The sequence below is a fragment of the Falco punctatus genome, assembly GCF_963210335.1.
Source record: "Falco punctatus genome assembly, chromosome: 1".
Lineage (NCBI taxonomy): Eukaryota > Metazoa > Chordata > Aves > Falconiformes > Falconidae > Falco > Falco punctatus.
Window position 1 is genome coordinate 110,560,903 of NC_137580.1, and position 15,499 is coordinate 110,576,401.

The window sequence follows — 15,499 nt, forward strand, 5'->3', positions numbered from 1 at the left end:
ACTAGTGAAGGGAAAACATAAACAAGCTGAATGCTGAATACTCGCAGCTGCAGGGCTTCGAGGCGACGGGCAAGCTACACCCTGTCAGCTACCTTGCTCTAGGACTGATATCCAAGTCCAAGGACAAAGAGGGACAGTAATTTTCAACAGTAAATGGTTTGCAGGAAGGCTGTTTTTTTATAATTGTTGCCCTATTGTGCGTTCATGTGATGCAGCACGGACAGTTGAAGCAGTTCACCTGTTTGATATTTAAAGCACTGATAAAATTTGTAAGCTCAAACCAATACGTGGCTGCCCTTTTTATTTCTACTTGTATCCGAAAAGCATGTAAAGATTGATAAGGAAAAGTGGGAGGAAACATTGAGCATTAATTGAAGGACGAACGAATTGATGTGAAATGGGATTTTTATTAAGTATTTTAATTTATTTTTTTTTATGGTGGAACCTCTGAGGGGTGCCATGTCAAATAGGAAATGGAGCAACATACTGTCAAGCAGAAGAACCAAATACGTGATTCAAACTCACTTTTGGTACAGATTTTAAACGTAGCCTTGAAGAATTTCAGATCTAGTGAAAGTATAGGAAGTCTTCAAAAGCATTGCTATATGTATTTTTAGAGGAGCTGGAGTCATAAATGTAGCTTGGAGAGGCGTGAAGTTGACTATAACAAGAAGCGTTTGAAATAAGCTTTTTGGTGGAAAAGATACTTGTTCGGTCAAGACATATGTTCCAAAGTTCGTAAATAAGAAAAACCAAATGTTTTGAGTTTTCAAGTTAGATATAAACTGGTACACTGCCTCAAAATCTAGGAAGTTCATCTGGATGTTTCACAATTAAAAGTTTACTTGACATAAAAATAAGATTGATTTTTTTAACAAGTTATTTAAAATTATTTCTTGCATAGTGAATGTAATATTTTTCTTTGATGTTATTCTATCTGTATGAGGCATTTAATACTGTTTTTCTGTAGGAGAACAGAAAGGTTGTTTTAGGCTCTCTAATATAAATTGATGTTTTGCTAAATAACTATGTTGTTTACTTAACCAGTGAATCATTGTGTGTATAAAACAGGCTAGTTATCAAAACATTATTTGTTAGGCCATTCTTACTTGCACAGAACCATGCTGGTACTTGCGGCATTTCTGTGGACACAAACAGAGATAATGGATAAACACAAACACTAAAAAAAAGAAAGCCAAATACATTTATATCTAATTAGAGCTACCTTCTTTAATGTTGTGTCCTGGTCGTTAAATAGCAAGAAAGTTTTATATTAGGTGATACTGTACAAATTCTTCAACTGTGAGTTCTTCATATGTAATCGATAGCGGTGAACTACACTTGCAGAAGTAGTAATCGTTCAGAACGTTATGATCTAGAATCTAGATGTGATTCAGAAAGTGAGACACTAGTTTTAGTTTCAGATTCCCAGAATATTGGGGAAAAATGCAGTAAGTGCTGCTGGTTCTGTAAGCTTCAGAAAATAAGGCTTGTAAGCTGTGAATGGCTGCAGTTTTATTTATTGCAATTCCGTTTTGGGAGTAACCAAAGGTTGTGAAGGTGAGGAGAGTTTTTGTGGTTAAACACTCACAATATAAATAACGGTAGCTAAAATGTAACTTCTATTCAAGGAGATGAAAGCCTGAGAGTGGTCTAGTGTTGAGCGTGAGATAGTACTGCAATATTTTTTTTCTGCTTGTTCACACAGACAGCTGACTGTGCTGTGGATGACGTGGCCATGTGGATAGGCATGATGAAGTTGTCTTGTGTCCACCAGTGCAGGTCACACTGAGCCTTTTTAGTCTTCCTTTTTCCCTTGTGCCTTGTAAAATCTCTGTCCGGTTGTGTAGTTTGGGAGTGAGAAGTAAGGGATGCTATTTTAGGCATCTCTTCTCTTGTTATGAATATTCCCAAGTTACGGTCATCTTATTTATAGTAGCCGGAGGCACTACTTTGTTGTTGTGGAAAAGGTATGGATTCCAAACTTGAGGGAAGAGCTCTTCCTGACCCCTTAGACCTCCTTCTGAGCATGGCTTCTTTGTAAGGCGTTGAAATTCACAGACAGGTTGTTATAGGTGAAGTAAAAGAAGTGCTTCATTCCAAACTGGGCATAAGATTATTGGTTATTTTATCAAATTTAAGCTTGTGAATGTGGCTCTTGACTTTGTTGCACTTTTTTTCTTAGCCCTAAGCTCCAAGAGTGGTTTTCTTCCTAGGGCAGTACCGCAAGTCAGGCAGGCTTCCCTAGCTCGCTTCGTATCCCTTTTTGGTTTGGTAACATTTCCAACGTGTGCCTCTGATTTCTGACTCCTCTACTATCATTCTGTTAATCCGGCTGGCTGGCTGCTCGCTCTTTCTGAGAACGGCTAGTGCTGGGCCTTGCCTTACGCCTGGGAGGTAGCATTCTAAAGTCTGCCTTATCTTTTACTTGTTCTGCTGGCAGCCTTGACACCTGATTTCTTAAAGAGCTGTCTTCGGGCCAATAAAACTTTATAAAAGGAGGAACTTTCTATTACTGTTGTACTAGCTCCAACACAGCAGCTTCTGCCCTATGCTGTGTTGTGTATAGGGTATTTTAATGAGGATTCCCTGGGAGAGAGATGGCTACATGGTATTGATGGCCAATTTATTTCAGATTCCCTAAGAACTGTATTTTCCAGTGACTGTTAACGTATTCTGCTTAAGTAACTTTCAAAACATAATTGCAGACAGAGTGTAAATTTATGAAGATACTTGGAAGTTAAGAAGTTATAGGATCTATTGCCAAAGTTTCTGTGAATGCCACTTGGGGAAGGTCATGCTAATTCAGGCCATTTTCAGCTTGTGTATGCTAAATATTGTCGGGTAACCACTTATAAGAAATGTCAGTGAATAATCATGGATCTGTCAAATTTGTGCCAGAGTGGAAGGCGTGTAAAATTTTTGTTGCATGTATGCTGGGATGGAAGAAGGGGGAACTGCCACAACGTCAGTGTGGTCAGTGAGTACTGTTTGGAGAAAAGAGTGGCATCTGATAGATCTGTTTCATTATGTTCTGTGCACAATTATCTCTGAGAAAAAGAGCAAAAAGAAAGAACAAGAATAGTGCCGTCTTTCAAAAATGTATGTGCAATTAAAATGCCAGCTAATATTGAGGCAAAACTTGCAGGTATATAAATTTCGTAGGATTTGCTTCTGGGGAGGTCATGAAATAGTTTCTGAGGACAGTTTTCTTTCCTGTTTGTGTAATCTCAAAGATGCTACCAACTGAAGAACAAGAAGCCTGTCAAAGCAATGAAAACTTGCTTTAATCCAGAAAAATATTAGTTAGTATGCTTTCCAATAATGACTGATGTTATGTGATGGGCAGAGGATAAATCTTGCTAATGACCTTTTGTGTCTTGATTGAATTTGAAAAATAGCTACATTTGTTTTATTTAAATCAAGGCATATATATCTGATGTCTGATTGTTAATATCCTCAAATGTACAGATGTAATAAATCTGACAAAAGGGTGATGGAAAACTTGTGCAAATATATAATAATGTATTTGAGGTTGTCCTGATCTCAACCTGGTGACAAAATCCATGGACTCAGCCTTTGATCCCACAGAAGACTACTTTTTATTACTCCAGACTATGAAATTAACTTAATAAACCCCAGATGCATTTTTAGGAAAAGTGATCGGGGAACCATTTTAGTGTTTTATTCTTTCTATATCCCATGAAGGCAGTTGTTCTACTTTCTTTTCTCTCATATTTGAGAAGCCATGCTTGAACTCCATAGGTAGGCGAACATTCTTCAGGGTGTGTTGTTTTCTAGGGGTATAAACCTGTGTCCTTCTGTTTAAGGAGTTTTGAGGTTTTAGCTGCATGTGATGAAAATGCCTAGATCTCTCTCAGCCCTCTTTTTCTTCTTATTTTTTTTGAAGCTATCAGAATGAATGGATCCACTGTTGAGACGGTCTAGATTATACAGCAAGACTTGTTATGTCAGCCGGTATTTGATGGCTTTAGGGCTCTGTCATATGATTAAAGCAGGTATGAATGCATAGCTTCACACTTCCTGTTTATAAATCCGTAGAGCTGCAAGTAGCTACTCAAATTCACAGTAATTATTTCACAACTTTGGCATTCAGTTCTGATGCTTGTTTTGGGAGGATACCTCAGTAGTCTCAGCTGAACACCTACTACAATGCACAAGTGACTTGGGGAATTTTACCTAAACTTCCATGAACTGCTGAAAAGAGGCTACTGTTAGAAGAGGAGTTGTTTATTTGTAATTCTTCATCTGCTGAGTTGCAGTGACCACTTTCTCCTCTTCTACGTCAGGTTCCAAGTTTAAAGAAGTGTACTCAGTGGTTTTCAACCTCTTCTTACTTTTAACTGCTCAAGTTATTTCCTATTGGAAATGAGGAACATTGGTGTAGTGAACTTAAGTCAAGTAAGTTTCCTTTCCTGAGAAGCCTTTTGTGGTCTTTAGAAGTTCTTTACGAAATACCAGTTGCAAACTTAAAGGTTAGAAGAAGATGTTGCCTTCTGCTGAGGCTTCTCTGTGTGCTGCAGTTCTGAAGGAGCTGATCGTGTACCTTTTAGTAGGTTTTTAGTACTTCTTAGGTGGTTCCCAAGTCCTGCTGTTCCGAGCATGGCAGGGAGTTGTCGAGTAAGCGCTGAAATGTTGGATGTGCACACAGTGGCGTAAGTGTGATAAAGGAGGGTTTAACAATGTAGGCATTTCATAAACAAGAAACATCTTAAAGCAAAGAGCTCTTAGAACCTTGAAATATGATTCAGTAAGTGTTAGGAGTCCTCTGTTTCTCACTTTCAACAGGTGAATCTTGTGTTTAAGTAATAGTAGTCTTATAACATTGGATGCATTTTTGTTCTGTCAGCACGTTACTTGAGATTCAAATCAAAGTGGTCAAGGAAAGCTGCCAAATGAGTGTAAATAGATAATATCATTCCAGCCACGGTGGTTGGAAACTAAAGGATAACCTGAACAAATCCTCATTTTGAGTGTTAAACATCTTGATATAAACAAAAAGTACACTATCAGGCTATTATATCTGTGATGTATTTTCTTGTATTAATGTAGACTAAAATTGAGTACTCAAATACTCAATAGGTTTGTTTCATAGATTATATGCCCATATAGCTCATAGCTCATATAACTGTTGCTTGTTCTGCTTTATTTCTTGTATGTTAATCAATGAAATCAGTTATTTTCTTGATCACCTCTCTCTAATCAGTTTCTAGTTTTTACTCCTGTAACAGCAGGCTTTGTGTGGCTTTTTGTTTGCTTTGTTAAATATACCTGCACAGAGAAAGCTGTTGAACTTTCATCCTTAGAGGTTTTCAAGACCTGCCTGGACAAAACCCTCTGCAAGCTGGGTTGAGTTCAGTGTTGACCCAGTTTCAAACACAAGGTTGAACTCTGTGACCTCCTGAGATACTTTCCAGCCTGATAAATTCTATGCAATATTTCTGTTCATCTTGAATTTTGTAAAGCCTAGTTTTTATGAAATACAACATCAGGGTCCTAAATCTACCTGACAGTGTCCTACAGAGAAAACAAGACAAAAATAGAAAATAGGAAGCTTTTCAAAATGATGTGAAGTATTTCTAATGAAATGTGAAAGGGGAAAAAAGAAAAGAGGGGGATACTTGAGTCCTGTTACACTTGACTTGTAACAGTATCAGGCTTTCTGGATGCTGGCATTGTGGGAGAAATGAGTAAAACCACCCTCACTCCCCTTCCTGTACTCAAAGGGAAGCCAGCCTACTGTCTCATTTCATAAAGTAAGCCAGGCAGGCATTCAGCTCCATAGTACTCAAAAAAATTGATATCACATTCAAAAAATGGGCCTGTGAAGGGATGACAAACTTTGTGACAATAAAACAGAACATAGCATTAGCAAGCAATGTAATTAGGTGAGGCATGATATGTCTATTTAATTCTATAAATTAAGGTTATCATACAACTGCTGCTTTGTAATAGGACTGACAATGATTTTTTTCTGTTTGAAGAAAACAGATGTTTCTAACATCTGTCATTAAAAAATGACAGAGTATCTTCTAAAAATGGAGTATATTTTTGGTTAGGTTGTGAATTCATACATGTGTTCTAAATAATGTGGTATATGAGGGATGCCAGGTAGGTGTCATGAGTTGTATGTCCTTTAGCTCTTACCACAGCATCTGTATGACTTAGCTACTGATTATTTTTAAAATACTCCTGCTCTTTTTTGGTTCAAGAGGAAATTCAAAATATAGTGAGCATACAGAAATGGAGGAGGAGTAGAACAAATGCTGCATTTTCAAATACCGGAATTGTTTCTGTCCACTGACTTAAGGTATTTCATGGTCTATTGTTAACTGGAGCTACCCAGCTGGCTTTTTTAGGGCTCCTGGGTTATTTAAAAGTAGTCTATTAAATTTAAATGTTTGTTTGGTGGGGAGCTTTGCATCCACTTAAGTCCTGCTGGCCAATTAGGTGCTGTGCTCCTCCTTGGCTTGGGAGGTGTGGTCTTGTTTTACTGCTGCTGACTGAGGGGCTGGAAGCGCACCAAGAAACATTTGGTGTCTCACCACAGAACTTTATAGAGTTAGGTACTTACAGACACCTGTGAAGTGAGGTTGTGTTCTTAATGACAAGAAGAAGTGTGAGTGTTTTTCTGCCTGCTCTTGAATGGTAAGTCTTTGCCTTTGTAATGAGTATGGTGATTGCTGTCCACTCAGTTGCTGCACCCTAGGTAGCTAGCAGCACTAAACTAATTGGTGGTAACGTACAGAATGGTTTTGAATAATATGTGGGGCTTGGTGTTCAGTGGAGGCTAAACTGCCCAACCTCTCTGTAGGTGTTGACTGCTAGCTGCGTTCTACAAGGAGCATCCAAGGAGATGGGAAGTGTGCTGGAGGTATATATGGAGGTTGTCAAGTTCTGCATGCGTGTTCTCGGAATGGCATTTTACAATCTAGTCTTGGGTATTGTTCATAACAAAACTGATCATTTCCTAGTTTAGCTTTCTGTATAGGAAAGTAAGTTGTTAAGGTTAATTCTAAATAAGACTTTAAATTTTTAAATATTTTAAAACCAAGTTATTCCATTATTTGTTATATTGCTTGAAGCAGTTACTTTTTCTTTAAGTTATACTTAGTCTGAATTACTGTGAGTGTCCATGTGATATTTGCAGTAGTGAAGAACTACAAAAAGCATCTTTTAACATTTAATTTTCATATGAAAAGGTCATTTACATAATGATACAACGAAGCCTTTAGGCAAAGATGAATGTAGAAGAAAAATCCATTAAGGTAGATTCTGCCTTAGAGAGAGGGTCTAATTCACAAAACTTTGAATACTATATTATTGCTGGCACTTACTGGAATAAAAATACCCTGCTTGCTGAAAGAGTGGCAAAATCCTAATGTACCATCTCTTTTGTGATTTCTTCAGGGACATCTTTCCTTTGTTAGTGATGACTGTGTATAGCTTTAGTGTTTTCAGCTTAGCTGTGTAATAGTACTTACCGTTTCTTCTTTACGTAATGTTAACACCTCTGAGAGTGGGGTTTTTTTTTAATGAGTAGGGTTGGTGTAGTCCTTATAGGTGGGGACATGTTTGGAAAGAATATATCTCTCTGCACTGCAGTTTTATTAAACTAGTTTAAAAGCTTTTCTAGATTTCTGATTCTTCATGGGTATAGGCTGGGTTCAAATCTTGGTTTTAAACAAAATGTGTCTGCATACAGTTTTTTAGTGGTTCACCATATCTGTTTAAAAAGTGATGCAAGTTATAATCAATCACAGCATTTTTCCGTGTAGACCATTAAGTCATTCATTATAATGACAAGAAACAAAGTAAATTATGCTCGTTATTTTAGTGTAATACTGACATGTGGCTGAGTTCTAGGAGGTAGAGATGTGTGTTTCTTGGTTAAATAATATTAACAGTTTAACAAAATTACTTTCTTTTAAAAATGTGCTAACATTTGCAACACGGCCCTTATTTGGTTTTGAAGCAAAACAGGGTATGTCTGAGAAAGGTTTGGACAAATGACAATCAAGGCAGTTTGTAATGACCAGGGTTTATTTCCTATTATGTACTTAATGTAAAAATAGTGAAAGCACTGAAATAGTTACTTACCTGAATCATTACCTCCACTACAGTGATTAGCTATCGCAGGTAGGGTGAGTTGGCATATCAAGTGACATGCCATGATCTCTAGGGTGTTTAAATCCTCCTCTCCCTTTTCCTTTTAGCCTATCGCAACACATAACAAGCCTCTCTTATCACATGGAAATATGCTGATGGGGCTAACAATTCTTTGTGCTAACCATGTGGTGTATTTGGGGCAAAATAATGATCTCTTTTCTGGAATGGTATTCATAACTGGCATAGGTTAATGTGTTCACCAGTGCATTAAGGTTGAATGTGCTGCAAACCATCCAGAGTTTCTGGGACAAGGATGCTGTTGAAACTAACAAGACAGCCCCTTACTCATAATGGGCAACTTTGGATACATTGGTCAGACAGGCAGAAATACCATCAGGCTTTCCACATGGCCATATACTTCAGTTTTGACTTGTAGCGTGGTTTTAAACAGTCAGTGAGACATTCTGTACCTTGAAAAGGGATTTAACTTCTCTTGTCAGGTGTGCTGCAGGTGCATGTCACGAGCTGCAGAGAAAGGCAGCGTAGAACTTGTCTGGAGTGAGGCAGCCACACCAATTGTCAAAGTGCCATACTTGCTTCTAACCATCACCTACAAAGGGAAAGTGAAGCTATAATTCTCAGTGTCTTCTATAACATTTCTTTTTTTTTTTTTTTTTAATGTCCAGGTCCTTTGAAGCTGTTTTGCTTAGTTTAGAGTCTGGATTGGACTGAGAAGTTACGAGAGGCAATGTCACCAGGCCAAAATAAGAGATAATTGCATTCTGTATAAAAATGTATTCTTTGTCCTTTAAAAATAAAATCTATTACAAGCCCTTTTGAATTCTTCCTTACAAGCTGGTTTTTTTATTCACATTGTATCTATCTTTTTGTTAGCGCTGGTCTTTCAGTTGTCATCCACTCATACAATTTAATTTCATGTTAACTATTTAATGTGGAATGTATGCTTAAATTTCTTTTGTGCTTTGAATTCATATTCCTTATCTTAATTTATAGTGATAATGGAAATGCTCGGGTTTTGTCCTGTGGCAGACTTCTTTGGCAGCAAGTCATGAACTGAAGTACTTTAACAGGTATATGCTGCTCTCTCAGTGGAGCTCTGCAAATGATTGCAAGACTGATTTAGCTGGATTTTTTTGACAGTTGTTTCAAATGATCAATTTTAATGCAGTAGTTGGAAATTCTATTCTAAAATTCTGAAACCTTGAATGAAAAAAATGTGGAAGAAACTCAGAAACCCAAGCAGAACAGGAAGTGCCAGATTTAATAAGTCTGTGGATATAGAGAAAAAGAACTGAAAGTATTGGGATAGTAATTATGAGAACTTCAGTTTTGCAGATTGAATTAGTTCTAAAAATGAACTTGAATATGGCATCATGAATCTATTTAGGGCTGAAGAAGCACTTCCTTTCAATCCGTGTTTCTAGTTGTTAAGTGTAATCCAGAAACAAAATCTTACTCTGCACTGGAAATTTCCTGATCTTGCAAAGATTTTTACCATGTTTTCCCTAACTGTGATACAGCTAAATCCTGGATTTTAGTTTAAAAATTAGAAAAGTGGATTTGCACCTCACAGACCTTGAAGCAGTGTTGCTCTTAAGAAAAATCAGCAGCAGCAGTTAGTGCAGTCAGTATAGCCTGCTCTGTATGCTTTGAGGATGTTAATGAAAGTTGTTATCAGTGGAAAAGTGATGTGAGAACTTTTTGGTCCCTGTTTTCCAATCTTGCAGCTAATAACATGATTTTTATTTTCCTAAAGAATTATAATAGATCTTTTTTGCCACTGACAAATTCCCCATGTTTTTGTGTTAGCTGCAATTCAGCTTTGTCTTCTCATCACCTTGCTTAAAACACAGTTGTGTAAATATCTTGTGTGAACTTACTTTATTCTTTAAATAATGAGTGCATTGCCATGTAGATAGGTTAAAAGAGGAAGGAACCATAATACACACTAATTTCGATATGGAACACTGGCTAGATCTCCACAGAAGTCAGAGAATTAAAAGAATAGAGGTTAAAAAGCAGAATATAAAAATTTGATAAATATATCTTCATATAAAATGTTGATAATTTATTATGTAAATGTACTGCTTCTAATAGAGACAGTACTTCCTTGGGGATATCTTGTGAGTCTCTTCAGGGATTCAGGGAGAGATTCCAACTGCTGATGCTATTCAGGGCATCTTAGCTCTGTGGTGTTAAGTCATTCTAATACCGTTTCTGTTTTTCTTCTGTGAAACAATGGACAGTGTGTTTATACAAAACTGAAATTTGAGTCATTGCATCAATCTAAATTGGTCAGTGGCAGTAAAATTAACTGCAAGGTGGTTTCCCATACAGCTGTTACATGTGGTATCTAAATATGCTATCTCATTCTTCTAAGTGTAGGGCCTTAGGAATAGTGTGCATCTGATGAGGAGTATTTTTAGAGATTCATTTTTTAATAGACCACAGATATTCTTAAAACTAGTATGTCCTCTTTCAGGATAATTCTTCAAAATATTAGTCCTGGGGTGTTAATGGAGAATTCTCTTGACAGGAGATGCCGCAGTGGCAGTGGAATTTGGAAATAGTGACACTAATGGTTTGCTATTGTCTGTTAAACAAAAAAAAAATTCTCTGATTCAGTTCTTGGTGGTCTACCAAACATGTAGTAGGGTCCCAGAACTAACCACATGTTAGTTTTTATTTTATTTCTTAACTGAATAAACTAGTGTCTCTATTTGTGATGCTTTTATTTTTCAGCCATTCCCAGATTGTGTAGTAAACTTGTTATCATGTGTTTATAACAGTGTAACAGAAGACAGAAGTATGTGACCGACCCTAAATTAGTTCACTCTGCATTGAGTTTGAGATTGTATTTTAGGCAGATGTATCCCCAAGAGTCGAGAGTAGGAAAGCTTGAAATAGAGCCGTTTATTGGCCATCAGCTGTATGTATGTACATGTGTGTAATGTGCTTGTGCCAAAACACTTCTAACTTTAGAGATTAAGATTTAGTAGTGTGTAAATATTATCTGAATCTTTTATTATTCTTTACTTGTATTTAAGTATTATGCTTAACCAAGTTGGTTCTTTTAACTGCCAGAGACTAATACTTGAGTAAATACTTGATCGGAACTGTATTGGCAGTTGCAAATTAGAACTCCTTGCCTTTTGTCCTCACTGAAAGCTACAGGAGACACTGCCTTCCTATGCAGAAGTTGCAGATAATGTTAAAATTTCAGGCTTAGACTGTTTTTTAATTAAAGAACAATTCATGGTATAGCTGCATTTGGTATCTTTGGCACTGTTTGGAGACAGGGTGTGAAATATTTGTTATATTCCAGTTTATTTTGTAGCAAGGTTCTTAGGTGTTGTTTGCATTTACATAGTTGGCATGTGCCTTCGGCTTTCTTTTTAATAGGCTGTTTATTTCTTGGAGATTAGTTATATAACATAATTTCATTGTTATTTTTGTCTTAACAAGCATGGATGTCTAGCTGATTTTCATGGTGATAATAAAGTGGAAGCAGCTTTTCTGAATTGTGACAGAAGCTGTTCTGCTCACCTGTGACAATACAAACTTTCAGTATATTTGCCAGGAAAACTGGTGATGGGACAGCTCAGAAGAGCAGAGTTTTGTTTCTAATCTAAGTCGGACTAAGTGTCCAGTCTAAGTACTGGGAAGATTGAAAGTGAAAGCCATCTTCCTATGAAATCATGTACAAACTACATAAACTACGAAGAAGCATCAGAAGAAAATAGTAGTGGAAAATGAAAGAAAAATGAGGAATGAAGAGGTTGGAAACTGGGCAGAGGGTGATGACTATGCTCAGGTGAAGGCAGGCATCCCAGACAGGGTTGCTTACTTTTAGGGTTTGCCTAATCCACAATTAATTTTTGTCCATGCTTCTGTCTTTTGGAGGGGAGTTCAGAGTTCTTGGTGCTGTTGCTGCAAGACAGCTTATGCTCTGTGTTTAAAACCACTTAAAACTTGCACCTCTGCCTCCTTTTGTCTTTTTATGTACTGGTTCCATGCCTGGCTGTGCTGGTCAGCTAGCTGAGTGTGTTTTCTCCAGGGTTAGCAATGATTTATTGAGAGTATCTAGAGCAGTGAGAGCACCTCATCTTGGAAGAAGTGATAAGTGCTCTGACTATGGCATCCTGTGATTAATCAGGGCCAGAAATCACTTTATTCAATCACTGAGAATGAGCTTACTAGTTCTTTAATTGATAACAGTAATTGCTTTTGTCCCTAATATTGCAGTTTGTTGCACTTAAATTTGTGGTCGTACGCATGAAAAGTTATTTCAGTGATCTGCAGTTGTTTCTGAATTTTCAGGTTCTTTCAGGTTTCTTCTGTGGTTTGCAGGGTTGGACTGGTAAGCATATAAAACTAGGCTCCTTTAATTCTTGAGGATATAAAATATAGCCAATAAGATTTAAGTGCTCAGATGGTGGGAGGATTATTTCACTGTCGGGGCTATTATGTAGCAATTCCTATCCACGGTAGTCTGTGGGGAGGGTTGTCACAGAACCTGTGCTGATTAGCTGTGCTTGAAGCAAACATAATCCAAATAGCAATGTGACTATGTGCCCTGATGGAGATACCTTACAGATGGATAAAACAGGCTAGTAATGCTTAATGGCGTTCTTTTTGAGGATGGTAACTGTGAGAAGTAAGCTCTTTGAAGATTAAAAGCGTCACATAAATGCTAAGTATTCATGTTACAGAAAATTGGCAAATCCTATTGTAATAACTAAATCTTCTTCTGCTCTTCGCACACAAGATGTTAAACCTTTGATATGCATTATGGTTAGGTCTAATAGAACCAAGAAAAGCTTTATCCCCAGGATGAGCCACTACTGCCAAAACCCAAAGAATAGGTAGGAGGAAAAAATACAACTGGATTGAATAATTTGATTAAAAAAAAAAACCCAAAAACAACACCAAAACTTTTTTGCTGTTATCCTTAAATTCGTCTTACTAGTAAATGTAATGTTAAGACTGTTAAGTCTTTAGCAAGATGTGCTGTGTAATTTGAATGGTGCCAGTTTTGATGCTCTGGTTATGAAAGATTCCTTAAGGGTAGATTCATTTTTTTGTTAGGGGAGGCAGGATTTTTTTGTATGTGCTTTCCCCCAAAATATTCTCAAGTGGATTTCTTTTTGGCAGGGATGGGTGGGTGTGGAGGTTGTCTTTTTAGTCATAGCTGGTTCATTTATCTCAGTTGTATTTTGTAGCTTGTTCTTCCTATTTGGGGTTGTTCCCAAACATCCTTTATGTTCACTTGCACATTTTTACCTCTGAAGCTTTTTACTAATTGCTTTGGTTCTTGACATCTTCATAACCGCAGCCATTAAGTCACAATAAAGACTAATGAAAAAAGTAATAAAATTTCCATGTATAACTAGGATGGGGATTCCTGGGGGAAATATTGAGCAAGTGATTACAGGGAAGATAATTGTCTGGTTAGAGAATTATATGCCCTGTGAGTTTGATATTGAACCTGTAAAATTGTCGCTTAAAAGTCAAAATATTAGAATTATTAAAACCTGAGCTGGAAGTCAGGAAGAGCTTGAGGTAGGTGAATTTTGCTTGCTTTCTGAAGGGTGATCAAGCTGTCTGTTTTATTAGATTTCAGGTTTAGTTATTTTTAGTAAAGAATAAATGCAATGTTATGCTGATGGTTGCAAATTATTGCTTACTTTGTATACTTGAGAGCTGCAGGGCTGGTGGTTTTTTTTTGGGGGGGTTCTGTTGTTTTTATTTTGTTTTTCTTAAGGCACTGACATAGCAAGCTGTTTTTCATCCAGTAGTGACACTGGAAATCCAGATTTGTGTGTGTGTGCACGTGTGTCTATTGTGGGCATTTTGATGGTTACAATTCTGGGAAAAAGTACCAGCCCTACTGGATATATTGTAAGATACTTTAGTCAGATGAGCTCAACGTTTCTTGATCCTTCACCTTAACTGAACTTTTCATCCTCTCTGTTTTTTTTCTTCCTGCTTATGCAGTAATTTGTTTCCTGTTTTGATTTCCAGCATTGCCACTACATTGTGATCTTCTGCCTTGATTTGCCTTTTTTTTTTTGCTGGTCAACTGTAAGCTAGAATAATTTCTTTTCATGTAGCCAAATGAAATACTTCAGTTTCTTGAGATATAAAGATTTTATTAGCTTTTTGGTGCTGTTACTGCTACATGTACTAATGGACGTGATGATTTGCACGTTACTTTTGTGATTCTGGTGTAAATAGAGCTTACCAAATCACTAATTTGTTTTCAGCAGTCACTACTTTCTCTAATAAGGTGAAAGGAAAGAAGACAGGTACATGGGTTGTTTCTGTGTCTAGTTTGTTATAGCTTATGTTCATTGGCTGTTGGTTTATAGTAGCCATGGCAGATTAACTCCACCTACCCTAAGTTAAACTGTTGGGATTCTGTCCTTTTTATTGATTAAAGCAGCTTCTCAGTGTAGTAGCTTATAGTACTTTTACAGAGTATCTTAGATCATTTATCAAACATCTGTCTGATGTAGGCTGGAACGTATATTCATTTTAGTGTTGAGACAATTAAGACATGGAGAGGTTAAGTGTCTCTTGCCTGAATGTCAGGCAGTATTAAAAGACTTCAAATGCTATGCTATTATTGTTATTCTTTAGTCCAACAGACAACTGTATGCTTTTTGAAAGCTGCATTTTGTATCTCATACTCTATCACCACAGCATTTTACATCATTGTGCTTAGATTTTGAAGGGTAGGGGAAGAAGCATTGCAAGGGAAGGTATTTTGGTGGCTTGTCTGACTTCCGTAATAAATAGTAAATGGAATTTAAAATGCATATCCTGTGCGCTCTCTCATTGCACATGTCACAGACAAGGTATATAGTAGTTATGTTATATAAGCTGTAACAAATTCATTAAGCCTGACTAACCGCTTCTTCTAACCTTTAGACAAGCTCCCTTCAAAATGTGTATTTTTTTCTTGTAATGCTTAACATGTGCATGTAAACTGTTGCAACTTAAGCAGCAGTGCTTGCTTGTAATATTTGATGTTGCTTCCCTTCAGTGCATCTGTAAATCTTTAAACTTCTTTGCAAGGGTGTTGGAAAGGAGCCATGTGCTGAAAGATGGGAAGGTAAGTTACTCTGTCCATTCTTGCTTTAGGTGCAAGCTAGTTACTTGTGCCAAGCAGAGACTGTGGTGCATGGCGCTTCTTGTGTTCTTGACCTCAGTGATGTTCCTAATGTTGCACCATTAAAAAAAAAAAAAAAAAAAAAAAAGCAGATTTTAACTACTTTCTTACAGTATTTAACTAAAACCTACTATTGAGGTAATTTGTACAAACCTTAGCTTAGATTCATTAGTC

At 37.0% G+C, this 15,499-nt stretch overlaps 1 protein-coding gene across 6 annotated transcripts in view; it reads left to right on the forward strand.

The window, feature by feature from the left end:
- Positions 1 to 15,499, forward strand: part of USP32 (ubiquitin specific peptidase 32) — a 93,020-nt gene that overhangs the window by 13,313 nt on the left and 64,208 nt on the right. The gene's annotated exons all lie outside the window — the stretch shown is intronic.